The sequence below is a fragment of the Sorex fumeus genome, unplaced genomic scaffold, assembly GCF_029834395.1.
Source record: "Sorex fumeus unplaced genomic scaffold, SorFum_2.1 ptg000063l, whole genome shotgun sequence".
Taxonomy (NCBI): Eukaryota; Metazoa; Chordata; class Mammalia; order Eulipotyphla; family Soricidae; genus Sorex; species Sorex fumeus.
This window is the reverse complement of record NW_026606120.1, coordinates 20,356,084-20,374,817: the sequence shown is the minus strand read 5'-3', so window position 1 is coordinate 20,374,817 and position 18,734 is coordinate 20,356,084. Positions and strand designations below refer to the sequence as shown.

Genomic DNA, 18,734 nt, shown 5'->3' with positions numbered 1-18,734 from the left:
TTCCCAACGTTCTCCGTTCCCAAATCTGACATGCCATTTCGTCGGTAAAGAAGCAAACAGCACCTGGTCCACACAAAGGTCAGACCTGAACACCTGAAGAATCTGCCATCAGTACTCCTCAATACACTGGCTCGGCTCTTCACATGCTACGTGTCTGAATGCAAGGCTCTGTCCCAATAGAAAACCAGCAGGACGGTACTACTGTACAAGAAGGGAGACATCCACGACATTGGCAACTATCGCCCGATCTGCCTGTTGTCTGTCGTCTACAAGCTGCTCACTCAAGTCACCCTGAATAGGATTGGCAGAACACTAGATGAAGGACAACCATGCAAGCAAGCCAGTTTCTGCAAAGGATTCAGCACGATCGACCATATCCCACAATAACCAAGCTCATTGAGGTTTCTGGGGAGTTCAAGATACCGCTCTGTCTAAGGTTCATTGATTTAAAGAAGGCCTTTGATTCTGTTGAGACTGAAGTGGTCATCAAAGCCCTAGCCAAATAGGACATTAAAACTCAATACATCAGGATCCTCCATGAGCTGTATTACGGATTCACTACCAGGATCTCACCATTCTATAAAGAAGTGATCATCCACATCAAGAGAGGGGTTTGGCAGGGTGATACCATTTCACCGAAACTCTTCAGTTCCACCCTCGAGAACATCATGCGACAACTATAATGGGAAGGGATGGGTGTAAAGATAGTCTACACCACCTCTGCTTTGCTGATGACATCGTTCTAATAACTCCAAACATTAGCCAAGTGGCACAAATGCTGGATGACTTCAACCGTGAGTGTGGAAAGGTTGGACTGCAGCTGAATCTCACAAAGACAATGTTTATGAGAAACAGTCTCATTCCTGACATTCCATTCACTCTCAATGAAACCAACATTTCCAAGTGCAGCAGTTATGTGTACCTAGGTCCAGAAGTTAACATGATGAATGACCTGGCACCTGAGTTGCATAGGAGGAAGAGAGCAGCTTGGAATTCCTTCAAGAGCATAAAAAAATAAAAATAGCTAGGAGGACAAAGAACCTCCAGCTGTGGGAACATCTCATTGATTCCACTGTTCTTCCTGCATTAACATATGTCTCAGAGACCTGGGCCCTACGAAAACACAATGAGAACACTATTCCTATTTGGGTCTCCCAAAGAGAAATCGAAAGAGCTGTGCTTGGAGTATCACGCTTTACTCAAATAAGAGAAAGAATCCGGAGTTCTGACCTCTGTCAATGGTTCAAGAATCAGGAATGCTGTCTTGTTTGCCAAGGCATCAAAAATCAGATGGGCTGGACACATAATGAGATTTGGAGATGACCACTGGACTAGAGCCATTAACGAATGAATTCCATCTGATGTCAAAAAACTGCATGGCCACCCACCTACGAGATGGTAGACTTCTTCATCAAGACTCTGAACGATTGGTTTGAGGCTCTTCGTGTTCCTGGAGTGAGCAGATGCCATTGGGCTACACTAGCACGCGACAGGGATGAATGGAGACGTGACTGGTGCCCACTCGAGCAAATCGATGAGTAACAGGATGTCAAGTGATCAAGTGATTATCAAGCATTTACAAATTTATTTATTTATTATTTTATTTTGGGGTCATATTCGAAGTGCTCAAGCCTTACTCCTGACTTTGCCTCAGAGATCACTCCTGGTACGCTCAGGGAACCGTATAGGGTGTCAGGATCCAACCCAGGTGGCTGTAGGCAAAGCAAGCTTCTTACCCACTGTACTTTTGCTCTCACCCCAGTCAAATTTAGCATTTTAAGATGAACAACTCAGTAGACTATTCACAATGTTGTTTACCATGTCTGTCTTGGGTCGAAAGCAAGACCTCTGTACTTCGAAGTGACTCCCCCTTTTAGTCTTGACACCAATCTGTTTTCTGTATCTGAGTATTTCATACCAAAAAAAATACACATAATATGTAGCCTTGTGTATGACTCCTTTAATGTTTTGGAGTTTCTACATTATAACATGTATCAGTTATTCTTACATTTTACATGGACAAATATTCTAAAATATAGATATACCACAATATTTTACTGAAGCATCCATTGAGGACTGTTGTTTCTATCTTCTGGACATTGAAAATAGTACCACTATGAACACGTGTATGTTCACATTTTACACACATTTTATGTATGTGAAAATGCTTAAATAGAACGCTTAAATAGTGATTTTCAATAATTTCAATGTCTACTTAGAAGTAGAATTGCTGATTCCTCACAATATACACAGTAGAAGATTGATTTCATATACCTTTTTGAAATATGCACAATGTCTGATAAATTAATACCCCAACTCAAGAATACACTTAAATTTATTTTTTATTTTAAATTTAAAAAAATATTGAGTCACTGTGAATGATAAAGTTATTAATGGCTGAGTTTTAAGCATACAGTGTCCCATCACCAATCCTTTCACCATTGCCTACTAGACTGAGATTTTATTTTATTCATTTAATTAATTGATTAATTAATTTTATTAGTGAAACACCATGAGGTACAGTTGTCGACTTACAATTTTTTGTGTGTGGGTTTCAGTTATATAATGATCGGGTACCCATCCCTCCATCAGTGCCAATTCTCCACCACCTATGATCCCAGTATTCCTCCCACCACCCTCCTATCTCCCCCACCACACCACCCTGTCTTTGTGGCAGGGAATTCCCTTTTGTTCTCTCTCTCCTTTTGGGTGCTGTAGTTTGCAAAAAAGGCATTGAGTGGCAATCATGTTTGGTCTATAATCTACTTTCAGCATGCGTCTCCCATCCTGGGCGGATCCTCCCAACAACCTTCACTTGGTGTTCCCTTTTCTATCTGAGCTGCCTTTTCCCCCAGCTTGTGCAGTTGGCCTTCAACCATGAACGGAACCTCCTGATACTTACATCGACTCTTCTTGGGTGTTATAGACGGAGATTTTAAAAGAGAAGCAAGGACCTAAGGGATTAGAACTTTAAAAATGAGCAGCATATTGAAAAAAAAAAAAACGTGGAGTAGGCAGGGGTCATAGCTATTGGTTATAATAAGCAAAGCAACAAATCATTGCCCAGGGCATTGTCAAGATCTTTCCCCCCTGTTTCTTCTTCCAATATTTTACTTGAGGGGGTCTAATTTTTTAATAGTGGGGGCTAATATCTGAGCACAAAATAATATAAGGATACAATTTCATTCCCTTGCATCCAGTTTTCTCAACACCAGCTGTTCAAGAAAATTTCTCCTTTGTACTCTTTTCATTTGTCAGAGATCAGTGGATCACAGACATGAGTTCATTCCTGGGCTCTCTATTCTGTTTCATCTTTCTGTATGTCTGTTGTCAGGCTAGTTCCAGACTTCTAAAATTTATGAAGCCTTAGGATAGAGCTTGAAATCTGAAAGAGTGAACCTTTCAACTTTGTTCTTCTTTTTCGAGAGATTTGGCTCTTCATTGTCTATTGAAGCTACTTTGAATTATAGGAATAGGAGAAGACAGTGAAAGCCTGTTGATAAGAAAATATTACATGATTCTAGTTCAGGATAAAAAATTCTGGTAGCTCCACGGGAAGTGGAACACAAGAAGTCACATTTAGATGGAAGACAACTTGCTGGCCTTGGACTACCTCAGTCCTCTTTGGAGGGGATGGCAGGTCAGTTAAGGCTAGAAGCAGTGGAAGTAGTGAGATTGGGCTGCCCTTGAGTATGATAAGAGCAGACACCTAGAGTGCCTCATTTAGAGCTCCATTTAAGCTCTCTTCTTAACCCCTCACTCCAGGAATACTAGCCACATCATCTTCCTCTTCTTCTCACTGCTTCCTGAACACAAACAGGCCAGGCACCTTCTGTTTGGAAGTTCTTTGTAGCTCTCATTTACTCCTCCATGTCTCACCTGCTTTCAAATATCTTACACTGTGTCTTTGCCCAAACGGAGTATTTTGAGAAACTTATTACCCGGCCTTCATCCCTTTCCTATTTTGTTTATCTTCAGGTACCTACAAATTGTTGATGTTTATTATCTTTCTGACTCTAATAGGGGATAAATTCCATGAAAGCCAAGTCTGTTTGATTCACTACTACATGTTGGATGTAAATCAGATATTAAGTAAATATCAATTTAATGAATGAATAAGTTCATATTGTTCAAAACGATGAAATCAAATAAGATAACCTAAATAATATGTGTTTATGAGGGAAAACTAAAACATAGGATATATTCTTAAATACTCCCACATTTAGTTACTGGGAATACAAGGAAGTTCGGTAAAGATGCAATCACTATGGACAGGAAATAGAAGAAAAAAAATAGTCCAGCAAGAAGCCATTCCAGATTCAGCCGAAGAGAAGGACAACATGGAGGGCGGGATCCACAGATCCCAAAGGAAAAAATAAAAAACAGGTTCCAAAAAGAGCCGAGATCATCGGGAAGTCCCAGATGGGGTAGGTACCGCAACCCACCTCCCCCAGATGGAACCCCGGTGACCAGAAGCCTCTACAAGCACAGCTCGAGTATGCGGGAACTAGGACTTTTCCTCAAAACCGTGCGGCCGCGTAAGCGGCCGCACAACATCTCTCCACATACAAAGTGATCCATGGGAAGTAAACCACCCAACGTTTCTCTCTGAAAATCATAGTTAAGTTTGGAGCACGGCCACAGCCCCAGAAACACAAGGACTTAATGCATAACCCAGCAGCTTGGAGCAGAAAAGTGAACGGGCTATGCGTTAATCCAGGCCATCATGTCTGTCCGGAGGGGAAAGGGTGTTGCTGCATTCGCCCTCTCTTCTCTGGAAAGAAGGATGGCGGCCGCATGGGGGCCTTGTGGACAGCAGGTATGAGCCGGGGGTGTGGGGGCGACTAAAACCTCACGGGAAGGGGGGCGTGCTGGTCCGTCCTTCACGCCCTACCAAGGCCACCAGTTGCCCCCCACAAGCGGCTCTCCAGCACGGCCACCGCCCCAGAAACACAAGGATTTAATGCAGAACCCAGCAGCTTGGAGCAGAAAAGTGAACGGACTATGCGTTAATCCAGGCCATCAAGTCTGCTGGAGGGGAAAGGGTGTTGCCCCATTTGCCCTCTCCTCTCTGGAAAGAAAGATGGCGGCCACATGGGAACCTTGTGGACAGCAGGCATGAGCCGGGGGTGTGGGGGCGACTAAAACCTCATGGGAAGGGGGGCGTTCCAGTCTGTCCTTCACGCCCTACTGAGGTCACCAGTTGCCCCCCACGAGCAGCTCTCCAGCACGGCCACAGCCCCAGAAGCACAAGGACTTAATGCAGAACCCAGCAGCTTGGAGCAGAAAAGTGAAAGGACTATGCGTTAATCCAGGCCATCATGTCTGCCCGGAGGGGAAAGGGTATTGGTCCATTCCGCCCTCCTCCCTCTGGAAAGAAAGATGGCGGCCACATGGGAGCCTTGTGGACAGCAGGTATGAGCCGGGGGTGTGGGGGCGACCAAAACCTCATGGGAAGGGGGGCGTTCCGGTCCATCCTTCACGCCCTACTGAGGTCACCAGTTGCCCCCTGCAAGCGGCTCTCCAGCACGGCCACAGCCCCAGAAGCACAAGGACTTATTGCAGAACCCAGCAGCTTGGAGAAGAAAAGTGAAAGGACTATGCGTTAATCCAGGCCATCAAGTCTGCCAGAGGGGAAAGGGTGTTGCCCCATTCGCCCTCTCTTCTCTGGAAAGAAGGATGGTGGCCGCATGGGAGCCTTGTGGACAGCAGGTATGAGCCGGGGGTGTGGGGGCGACTAAAACCTCATGGGAAGAGGGGCGTTCCAGTCTGTCCTTCACGCCCTACCGAGGTCACCAGTTGCCCCCCATGAGCGGCTCCCCAGCACGGCCACAGCCCCAGAAGCACAAGGACTTAATGCAGAACCCAGCAGCTTGGAGCAGAAAAGTGAAAGGACTATGCGTTAATCCAGGCCATCATGTCTGCCTGGAGGGGAAAGGGTGTTGGTCCCTTCCACCCTCCTCCCTCTGGAAAGAAAGATGGCGGCCACATGGGAGCCTTGTGGACAGCAGGTATGAACCGGGGGTGTGGGGGCGACTAAAACCTCATGGGAAGCGGGGCGTTCCGGTCCGTCCTTCACGCCCTACCAAGGTCACCAGTTGCCCCCCGCGAGCGGCTCTCCAGCACGGCCACGGCCCCAGAAGCACAAGGACTTAATGCAGAACCCGGCAGCTTGGAGCAGAAAAGTGAACGGACTATGCGTTAATCCAGGCCATCATGTCTGTCTGGAGGGGAAAGGGTGTTGCCCCAGTCGCCTTCTCCTCTCTGGAAAGAAAGATGGCGGCCACATGGGAGCCTTGTGGACAGCAGGTATGAGCCGGGGGACTGGGGGCGACTAAAACCTCATGGGAAGGGGGGCGTTTCGGTCCGCCCTTCACGCCCTACCGAGGCCACCAGTTGCCCCCCACTAGCGGCTCTCCAGCATGGCCACGACTCCAGAGCACAGAAACCAATTTCTTAACTATCTGACTTTCAGTATAAATACTTCCAGGGTCAATAAGTAAAATAGCAGAAATCCAAAACCAACATATAATTCTTGAACCCAGCTGTAGAAAGCAAATCACTTCACAATGCTTTTTCAGCATGTCTGATTTGGGGGTGGGATAAACTCTAAATAATAGTGGTGAATCTTTTATTGAAACAATGAATCTAATCAAAGCAGATAGAGTGTTAACTAGAATTCATCTGCCCCACAGGGACTGGGAGGGGTGGAGGTGGGGTTTTTTGGGGGTTCTTCATGGTAAAAAATATGTATTGGTAAAGGGAAATGTGTTTGATATTTGCATGACTGAGACCTAAACCTGAAATCTTTGTAACCTTTCCCACGGTGATTCAATAAATAAATAAATAAATAAATAAAAAAAGCCATTCCAAGGATAACACAACCAACTTTATTCTACATGAAATAAGATTTTCAAAGTTCTCACTGCGCTCCGGAGTCCAGTTTCTGTGTTTGAAGTAGTGGGTGCTCCAACATGTATTGCAGTTACAGTACTGGTTTTGACAATAATATTACAATTTTTTTTTACCCGAGATCAGATTCTACCAAGTAGAATATGCTTTTAAAATTATTAACCAGGGTGACCTTACGTCAGTGGCTGTCAGAGGTAAAGCTTGTGCAGTAATTGTTATACAGAAGAAAGTACCTGACAAGTTACTGGATTCCAGCACTGTGACACACTTACTCAAGACAACTGAAAACACTGGCTGAGTGATAACAGGAATGACAGCTGACAGCAGATCCCAAATGCAGAGGGCATGCGACAAGTCAGTCAGCTGAAAATACAAGTATGGTTATGAGATTCCCATGAATATACTGTGTAAAAGAATTGCCAACAGGTGTATACACAGAATGCTGAAATGAGGCCTCTTGGCTATTGTATGATCTTGTTATAGATGAGAACAAGGTCCAAAGGTGTACAAGTGTGATCAGGCAGGTGATTGCTATGGGTTTCAAGTCACTGCAGCAGGAGACAAACAAACTGCATCAACCACCTCTCTTGAAAAGAAAAAGCAAAGAAGAAATCTGATTGGACATTTCAGCACATAGTGGAAATTGCGATTACTTGCTGGTAGACTATTTTATCCACTAATATTCAACCTTCAGAAATATAAGTTGAAGTAGTAACAGTTGAAAATATTAAATTCAGTAGCCTTACAGAAACGATATTGATGCTCACCTTGCTGCTTCACAGAGAGAGGCTAAATTGTGATTCACTTGCCAGCTCTGAGGCACTACTTCCTTGTGTGTTTGGTAACAACTGATCAATTATGGAAGCATCTGGTTTGAAGAGGGAATGCTCCTCCACCAATGATGCGGTGAAGACTATGTATAAATAAAAACAGTGCTTTTGAGGGAAAAGAAATAAAAAGTTTCCATTGAGTTAAGTTATTAAAACAAACTAGTTCTTTGCACTGGAGCAATGGAAAAGTGGATGAGGCTGCCTGCCTCATCAGCCCACCATGGCTCTATCCCTGGCACCATATACAGTCCTATGAGCCTTGCCAGGACTGATCCCTCTGCAGAGATTAAGCCCTAAATAGGTTTAGCTCAGTCTAGCCCCCCCAAAAAAACAAAACAAAAAAGTATATTATTTTCTCTACTTCTTTACTCCTAATGTCCTCTGATTCTAGAGATAATTTAAAATACGATCTCTCTTCTAGATCAGAAAATCCAGTGTCATTCTCATTGGGTTAAATCTCCCAATTTTTGAAAATTTTTTCAACCAAAGCCTTTTCACATTTTCCCATGAAATTTGGCGATAACAGAGTTCTTCTTAACAGACAATTATTATTTCTTACTTATACCTCTATAGGAAGTGTTTAAACAATTTATCTGTCATCACTATTCCTTACTAATTCTGGTTTATTCAATGCATAGATATGAAATCTAAAATTATAGAGATAAATCTAGATTGGATTATCATTAGAATCTCTAGGACAAATCTTAATTCTGAAAATTATATGCTTAAGAGTAAAGCTATATATTTTTACATGGAATCACCATGAGATACAGTTTTAAAGCTTTCATATTTGAGTTTCATTCATACAATGATGAAATACCCATTCCTTCATCAGTGCACATTTTCCACCACCAATGTCCCCAGTATCTCCCCCACAGTCTACACCCTCCCACCTCTATGGCAGACAATTTTCCCCATACTCTCTCTCTACCTCTGGATATTGTAATTTGAAATATAGATACTAAGGCTATCACATTTGGTTCTTTATCTACTTTCAGCACACATTTCACATCCTGAAAGATTCCCTCAACCATCATTGACTTAGTGATCCTTTTTCTATTCCAGGTATCTTCCCCCCAATTCATGAAGCAGGCTACCAACCATAAAGCAATATTCCTGGCCATTGTGTTTACTGCCTTTGGGCATTAGTCTCATATTATGTTATTTTGTATATAGCACTTAAAACCCATCTTCCAAAATTATCACAACATATTTGATGGGGTTCAAATATGGTGTGAACCATGAGAACACCTGTAAGGGCAATTAAAGGCTGAATAAAAGCCTCCATCCCTCCCGGTTAGCCCAACAAGCTACCAAGAATTTCTTTCCTGCATGGCAGATCTTGGGAAGTTATCCATGGCATATTCGATATGCCAAAAACAGTAAAAACAATGGGCCTCATTCCCCTGACCCTGAAAGAGTGCCTAATATGGCAGCATTAAGAAGGATGAGCAAAGAGAGGCTGATAAAATCTCAGGGCCGAACTAGGCTCCTAAAACAAAGAAGGACTAAAATGATTGTCTATAATTTCAATGCAAGTATGCTGGCATCGGAAGCCTCCATCAAGGACCTGATGGTACAGGTGCAGAAGATCATCATTGGTCTGACTGAGAAGAGAAGGCATCAATCAAATCATGCCATTTTCAACACTGGAGAAGAACTGTTCCTTGGAACATGTGACGATAGAGGCATCAGTGTGTCCTGGTCAACGTGAACTTGGCCATGAGCATTGATTCATTCAAACGCCTAACAACCTTTAATCGGACGATTATGCTTGAATAGATGTGGCTCATTGCCGGCAGTTTCTATCTTCATCATCTATGTAGCAACATACAACTACATTGAAGAAGAAACTAAGAAGTTCTACATAGAGCTGGAGAAGCTCTATAAAGAAGACCACACCTTCTACAATATCATTGTCAGTGATTTTAATGCCAAGATAGGACCAAGAAGGTCGCCCAAAGAATGCCACTTTGGGACCCATGGCCTAGAATGGAACAAATAGGGTGAGAGACTGTCTGAGTTCATCATATCAACCAAGAACATCCCTGGTAACTCACAGTTCCAGAAGACCAAATCTAAATGTTGGACATAGGAGTCTCCTGGTGGACGGTTCCACAACAAAATTGACCACATCATATTCAATTGATGGTTTTGCCTCACCGATGTTGCTGTTGTCCCAAAATTCCAAGGGGATTGGATCACCAGCTCCTTCATTCAAAATTCTTCTTCACGGAGCAGGGATTAAGGGCTGCAAAGTTTGACAAGAGAACTCCCAGAATGACTACCAACTGGGAGCTCTTTGGCACTATTGTGGCAATATGGAAATATGCCATCTTTGACAACATCGACAAGGAATACAATCAACTGGTTTAGCACCTCCATGACTCCATGAGGAAAGCCAAGAGTGCGGAAGCCACAAACAGATGCCTGTCTTCAGAAACTCTCGAGCTCATTTGCCAACGTGGTTTGGCGTGAGACTCAGACAAGCACAAGCCAATGTCTGAGCTCGCAAAACTGTGCAGAGGAGCGATAAAGGAAAACCTCTAAGAGAGAAGAGTAGCAGTTTTGGCCGGTTCAGCAGAAGCTGGCAAAAGTATTCGCAATGCCCGCCTCTCCGTCACCAACTGCAAGACCAAGATAACTGCCCTTGACGTCCTAATGGATCTATCACATCTCCCAGAAGGGCAATGAAGAAGATTATCCATGACTTCTACTTGGATCTCTTTGATATTCATGTCCACCTGCCACATACCAAATTCCACAGGATGAATATGTTGTTCCCAACATTCTCCCTTCCAAAATCCAAGACTCCATTTTGTCAGTAAAGAAGTGTACAGCACCCGGTTGAGACAAGGTCAGACCCGAACACCTGAAGAATCTGCTGTTAGTAAACTCATCAATAAACTGGCTCAGCTCTTCACATGCTACCTGTCTGAATGCAAGGTTTCTTCCCAGTGGAAAACCAGCATTACCGTTCTGCTGTACAAGAAGGGAGACATCCACAGCATTGGCAACTATTGTCCAATGTGCCGGCTGTTCATCGTCTACAAGTTGTTCACTCCAGTCATCCTGAATAGAATAGACAGAACACTAGATGAAGGACAACCATGCGAGCAAGCCGGGTTCCGAAAAGAATTCAGCATGATCGAACATATCCACATGGTGACCAAACTCATTGAAATTTCATGAGAGTTCAAGATGCCACTCTGTCTGACTTTCATCAATTTAAAAAATGCCTTTGATTCAGTTAAGACTGAAGTGGTCATTGAAGTCCTAGCCAAATTGGGCATTCAAACTCAATACATCAGGATCTGCCTTGAACTGTATTACGGATTCATCACCAGGATCTCACCATTCCACAAGGAAGCGATCATCGATGTCAAGAGAGGTGTTTGGCAGGGTGATACCATTTCACTAAAACTCTTCAGTACTACCCTTGAGACCATTATAGGACAACTGGAATGGGAAGAAATGGGAGTGAAGATAGACAGTTGGTAACTACACCACCTCTAAGCTGCACAAATGCTGGCCAACTTCCACCGTGAGTGTGGGAAGTTTGGACTACAGCTGAATCTCACCAAGACAATGTTTATGAGAAACAGTCTCCTTCTGACGTTCCATTCGCTCTCAATGGAACAAACATCTCCAATTGCAATAGTTATGTGTATCTAGGTCGAGAAGTCAGCATGACAAATGACCTGGCACCTGAGTTGCGCAGGAGGAAGAGAGCAGCTTAGAACACCTTCAAGAGCATCAAAGAAATAGCTAAGAGGATGAAGAACCTCCAGCTCTGGGCACATCTCTTCGATTCCACTGTTCATTCTGCATTAACATACACCTCAGAGACCTGGGCCCTGCGAAAACAGGATGAGAACACTATTCGGGTCTCCCAAAGAGGAATCGAAAGAGCTATGCTTGGAGTATAACGCTTCACTCAAATGAGAGAAAGAATCTGAAGTTCCAACCACTGTCAATGATCAAGAATAAGGCATGGGGAGTGGGAGGGTGGTGGTGGGAAATGGGCACTGGTGGAGAGATGGGTATTTGATCATTGTATAATTGAAACTCAAGCACAAAAATTTGTAAGTCTACAACTGTACCTCATGATGTCTCACTAATAAAAAAACAGAATCAGGGATGCTGTCTCATTTGCTAAGGTGTCGAAAATCAGATGGGCTGGACACGTAATGAAATTTGGAGATGACCGCTGTACTAGAGCCGTTACCAACTGAATTCCATTCGACATCAAAAGATCATGTGGCTGCCCACCTATAAGATGGTCAGACTTCTTCATCAAAACCCTGAACAATCGGTTTTAGGCTTTTTGTGTTCCTAGAATGAGCAGACCCCATTTGACTACACAAGTACATGCTTGTGTAATGAATATACAGGTGCAGACGTCATTTATACTCTCTCTTTTTTGCATCCCTGGGACAAATGGAGATGTTACTGCTGCCCACTCAAGAAAATCGAAGATAAAAAGGATGACAAGTCATATAAGTGATCTAGAGCACAGTGAGTAGGGCTTGGATGCCGCTGACCCGAGTTCGATTCCTCTGTCCCTCTTGGAGAACTTGGCAAGCTACTGAGAGTATCTTCCTGCATGGCAGAGCATGGCAAGCTCCCCGTGGCGTATTTAATATGCCAAAAGCAGTAACAACAAATCTCACAAAGGAGACATTACTGGTGCCTACTCGAGCAAATTGATGAACAATGGGAGGACAGTGCTACAGTGCTACAGTGCTATCTCCCACAAATGAGTGCAGTTCTCCTATGTCTGTCCCTCTCTGATTCATTTCACTTAGCATTGCTAGAGCGGGCCCAGTAACGTCTCCATTGGAGACTTTGTTGTTACTGTGTCTGGCATATCGAATACTCTCGGTAGCTTGCCGGGCTCTCCATGTAGTATCTGTTCTTATCACTTCACTTAGCATAATACTCTCCATAACCATCCAATTACAAGCAAATTTCATGACTTCATTTTTCCTAACAGCTGCACAGTGTTCAATTGTGTGGATGTACCAGAGTTTCTTTAACCAGTCATCTGTTCTCACACAGTCGGGTTGTTTCCAGATTCTGGCTATTGTGAACAGTGCTGTAATGAAGATACAGGTGCAGATGTCATTTATACTGTCTCTTTTTTGCATCCCTGGGATATATTCCCAGAAATGGTACTGCTGGGTCATATGGAAGCTCAATTTCTAGTTTTGAAAGGAATGTCCAAATTGTTTTCCAAAAAAGGTTAGACCAATTGGCATTCTCACCAACAATGAAACAGTCCCTTTCTCCCCACATCCTTGCCAGCACTGGTTCTTCTTGTTCTTTTTGATGTGTGCCAGTCTCTATGGTGTGAGATGATTCCTCATTGTTGCTTTGATTTGCATCTCTCAGGTGATTAGCGATATAGAGCATTTTTTATGTACCTTTTGGCCATAAAAGGAAGCTTTTGTTCATTTCCTCTCCCCATTTTTGATGGGGTTGGAGGATTTTTCTTGTACAATTCTACTAGTGTCTTGTATATCCTGGATATTAATCCCTTATCAGTTGGGTATTGGGTAAATATTCTTTCCCATTCTGTGGGCTCTATTTGTATTTTGGTCATGGTTTCTTTGGAGATGTGGAAGCTTCTTAGTTCAATATAGCCCCATTTTTTGAGGTTTGTTTCCACTTGCTTCATCAGTGGTGTTTCATTCTTTTTAAAAAATTTTTATTAGTGAGACACCATGAGGTACAGTTGTATACTTACAAATTTTTGTGCTTGGGTTTTAATTATACATTGATCAAATACCCATCCCTCCACCACAACCCCCTATTCCCCCATACCACTCTGCCTCTGTGGCAGAGCATTCCCTTTTGTTCTCTCTCTCCTTTTGGGTGTTGTGGTTTGCAAAAGAGACAGAATCCTCTTAACACCTTTTATTTGGTGCTCCCTTATCTATCTGAGCTGCCTTTTTCCCTCGCATCTGTGGCTGGCTTCCAAGCCATGGAGCAAAATTCCTGGTACTAATCTTGGCCATTCTTGGGTGTCAGACTCCTATTTAGTTACTTTATGTTCCCCAGATGAATGCAATCTTTCTATGTCTATCCCTTTCTTTCTGACTCATTTCGCTTAACATGATACTTTCCATGTAGTACCACTTGTATGTAAATTTCATGACTTCATCTTTTCTAGCAGCTACATAGTACTCCATTGTGTAAATATACCAAAGTTTCTTTAACCAGTTTCTTTAATCTGTTCTCAGGCACTCAGGTTTTTTTTTCTAGATTCTGTCTATTGTAAAGAGTGCTGCAATCGACAAACAAGTGCAGATGTCACTTCGACTATACTTTTTTGCCTCTATGGGATATATACCCAGAAGTGGTATTGCTGGGTCAAATGGAAGCTCAATTTCTAATTTTTTGAGAATCGTCCATACTGTTTTCCAAAAGGACTGAACCAGTCGGCATTCCCACCAGCAGTGAAGGAGGGTCCCTTTCTTGCCACATCTGCGCCAGCACTGGTTGATTTTGTTCTTGTGGATGTGGGCCAGTCTCTGTGTTGTGAAATGATATCTCATTGTGGTTTTTATCTGCATATCCCTGATGATTAATGATGTGGAGCATTTTCTCATGTGCCTTTTAGTCATTCGGATTTCTTCTTTGAGAAAGTTTCTATTCATTTCATCGCCCCATTTTTTGATGGGGTTGGATGTTTTCTTCTTGTGGAGTTCAACCAGTACTTTGTATATCCTTGATATCAACCCCTTGTCGGATGTGTATTTGATGAATATCCTTTCCCATTCTGTAGACTGTCTTTGTATTTTGGTCACTGTTTCTTTGGAAGTCCAGAAGCTTCTTAGTTTAAGATGCTTTTATCTTCAAAATCATGGAGGGTTCTGCCTCCATTTTCCTTCAGGTACCTTATTTAGGATTTAGGTCTGATATTGAGATCTTAAATCCACTTTGATCTGACTTTCGTGTTTGGCATTAGACAGAGGTCAGAGTTCATGTTTTTGCAGGTAACTGTCCAGGTTCCCCAGCACCACTTCTTGAAGAGACTTTACTTGTTCTACTTTACATTTCTTGATCCTTTATCAAAGATTAAGTGATCATGTATTTGACAGTCTGTGACAGAATATTTAATTTTGTTTTATTGGTCTTCAGGTCTGCTTCTAGTCCAAACCATGCTGTTTTAGTTACTACTGCTTTGTAGGAGAGATTGAAGTTGGGAAAGCTGATGCCACCCATCTTCTTTTTCCCAATGATTACTTTAGCTATTCGTGGGGGTTTATTGTTTCATATGAACTTCCGGAGTATTTTGTCTATTTCTTTGACAAATGTCATGTGTATCCTGATAGGGACCACACTAAATCTGTATAATGTTTTGGAGTGTATTGCCATTTTGATAATGTTTATCCTCTCTATCCATGACCAGGGGATATGTCTCCATTTCCTCGTGTCCTCTTTTATTTCTTGAAGTAGTGTTTTGCAATTTTCTTTGTATAGATGCTTCATCTCTTTGGTAAACTGATTCCAAGGTACTTCATTTTCTGAGTTTCTATTGCGAATGTGATTTTTTAAAAAAATATCTCTTTCTTCTCGTTCATTATTTCTATACAGGAAAGCTTATTAACTTTTGGGTGTTGGTTTTGTAGCCTGCCACTTTACTATACAAACCTATTGTTTCTAGGAGTTTTTTGTAGTCTTTAGGATTTTCTAAGTAGCACTGTAGCACTGTCCTCCCATTCTTCATAGATTTGCTCGAGCGGGTGCCAGTAACGTCTCACAACAAATTGTGAGACTTGTTGTCACTGTTTTTGGCATATGGAATATGCCACGGGAGCTTGTCAGGCTTTGCTGTGTGGGCAAGATACTCTCAATAGCTTGCCAGGCTCTCCAAGAGAGGCGGAGGAATCGAACTCCTGTTGGTCACGTGCAAGGCAAACGTCTAACCTGCTGTGCTGTCGCTCCAGCCCAGGATTTTTTTTGAAGTATGGTATCATATCGTCTGCAAATAGTGATAGCTTGATCTCTTCCTTTTTTATTTGTATGCCCTTGATATCCTTTTCTTGCCTAACTGCTACAGCAAGAACTTACAGTACTATATTGAGTGGGAGTGGTGAGAGTGGGCAACCTTGTTTTGTCCCTGATCTTAGAGGAAAGGGTTTTAGTGTTTTCCATTGAGATTGATGCTTGCCGTGGGGTTGTGTAGATGGTTTTAACTATATTAAGAAAGTTCCTTCAGTGTCCATTTTGCTGAGAGTTTTCATAATAACAGGTGCTGGAATAAAGTGATATTTTAAGGAGATATATTTTCTAAAGGAGAAAATTTCAAAACGTTGGCTTCCCTATGCTTGGTGCTTCAAGACCCAGCCTGCCCATGGGAAGTGCAGTGTTCTGTCTTAGCATTCACTTTTCCTCACTTCTGTGACCTTGTCCCAGTTAAGGAAAATTAAATGGTGATTTTCATTGCACTCTTGCTTGTAAGTCCTTGGTATACTACTTTTTCGCCTTGCAGACACAGTTAAAACAGTGGCTTACTTGACTCCCTCAAATCCTCAGGTTTCTTGCCCTGTCCTTGTTTCAGTGACAACACTTTAATTTGGCCACGTTCATGTGAGATATGTTCTTGAGTATAAATTATTTATCTCAGCTTCTCTTCAATGAACAACTTGTTGATTTCTAATTGAAGGCTACAAACACTGAAAATGTGTTTATTCAATGATTACAATGTCGTGCCTAGTAATGAAAAATAACTACAAACATTATATTCCCCAATTAGCATGTAGTAATTAATATCCCTGGGAGTAAAGTTAGGGGTTTCCTTTATACAAGTATACAATTCATCACTGATTAATAGTCACTCAGAAAAACAGAACAGCAAAATAGTCGAGGCCACCTCACACCTGTCTTCTATCTTAATTCTGATCAAATACCAGTGCTTCCTGGGTATCTCACTTCAGCTTCTGGATTTCTGGATAGATACTTGTCTTTCTCTTGAATTTTTTCATAGATATATAAAACTTTCCAGATGACAAAAAAAGTAGATAGAAACTAGTCCTGAGAAAGGCAATATGACCTTAAAATATGTTTGAATTATTACTTTTACTGTGAAATACTGTAAGACTACAGGAGAATCAAAGTAAAAGTGCAGAAATGGTCATTGAATGACAAGATTATTATAATTAAAATGTGCTAAGTTAGTTTTCTGGGTATTAACAGTTGCTATTAGAGTTATTTTTGTTAATACTGTAATTTAATAAACATAACTTGTATCACTTGTTATCCTGTTATTCATTAATTTGCTCGAGCAGGTGCCAGTAACATCTCTATTCGTCCTAGCCTTGAGATTTTAACAGCCTCTCCTTATTCGTCCTTCCCAACACTGCCATATTGGAGGCTCTTTCAGGAGTCAGGGGAATGAGACCCATTACTGTTACTGTTTTTGGCATATCAAATATACCACTGGTAGCTTGCCAGGCTCTGTCATGCACTCCAGGAAATACTGCGTTGCTGTCTTCTGGGAGCTTTGTTTTATTGTCTCTGGATCTTGGCCATTGATGAGATTACATGGTGCTGGAGGCAGTTTGTGGGTGTGACTGCCAAACTACTGGAAAACTGGGGGTCTGGGTGGAGGAGGCCCAGTTCCAATCTGAGCAGGCTTGGAGATCTCAGCCAGGGGTCCCACATACCTGGGTTCCTCTCTAGGTGCTTCCATGCATGAGGCTCGTCTGAGCGTGCGGAGAGTGGCCTTGAGCATGGCTAACCCAGCCACAGCCATGGAGGTTTTTGGCTGCCGGGGTTCTGCTTGCAGCAAGGAAGGAGACTCAGCCCAGCCCTGTCTGAGGGACCCCGGTGAATACAGCCTGGCACAGGGGGAAGGAGATTCAAATGTAACATATTTGAATATCTAATACTGCATATATGACCATGACATTGGTGTCAGTGGTGTTTGTTATGTCTACATTGATCCATGCCTGAGTTTGAACATACACCATTCAACAGGAATCCTGTTAAGAGATTCCAACAAACATTCTCTGGTAGACCAAGTCTACATTAGAATACAGCAGGAATCAGAAATATGAAAAAAGTAAGATGCAGTCACTGTGCAGATTGTAACAAACTGAAAGAAATCTGCATATGGGTTTTATTAATAGTACTCTAAAATTTTCTAGCTCAGAAATCATCCAGGCACTTCTCATAAAATTAAATGGAGGAGAGAGTAGCTATTCAACAAGTATATTATAAACAGATTTTGTATATCAGCAACAAACTTTTTGATAATTTTTTAATCAAGTATGATTGCATACCTACTACAAACCAGATACTGAGATATCAACAAAGGCAATACAGAAGCCTGTTTATACCTTCCTTGATCTTGCATCTTGGTTGATGGTATAGACAAATCAATATCAAACTATCTATCAATGGGTAGTAAATGCTATAAAGAGGAATACAAAATTAACCAATGTAAAACAAGATAGCAAATTCCAGGTGTGCTTTGCTCACAGTCTGATCAGGTATTAAATTAGGCTAATTCTTTATCAACAGCACAGTGGAATGGGTGGGAAAGAAAGCAGTTCTTAGAGGGAGATTCATTTGGGGGTCAGAAGTAAATGGAGGCATGAAAGTCAGTAGGTAATAGAGGCCTGAAAGGTAGTGTGAGGGGGGTGGGGAGTCATAGCAGGGGGGCAGGAGGGTGTTTGTGTAAACTGATAGTAAAGGTTGGTTATGTCTTATTGCATTTGCTAATCTGATGATGCAGTAAGTGGTTTAGTTCAATTCGCAAATGCCTTCAAGAGATTCACAGCAGAAGAAAACATGGCAGGAAGCCATGTATTGGGGAGATGGTGATAAAGATATAGGGCTAAATGAGCCACCTCTGGGACAGCAGGATTTGTGAAGTAGATGATTCAGCAAAAACCTGGAGCTGCCTAGGCAAGAAGAAAGCCAGGAGAGGGATTTACAAGAAGGCTTTCAGGAAGAGGAGATTGCAAGGGCTGTCTCACG

The 18,734-nt window shown here is 42.4% G+C and overlaps 1 pseudogene; it reads left to right on the top strand.

Moving 5' to 3' along the window:
* The first annotated feature begins 5,714 nt into the window (after positions 1–5,714).
* LOC130034942 (proteasome subunit alpha type-6-like) lies at positions 5,715–7,712 on the top strand (annotated as a pseudogene).
* Positions 7,713–18,734: the final 11,022 nt, after the last annotated feature.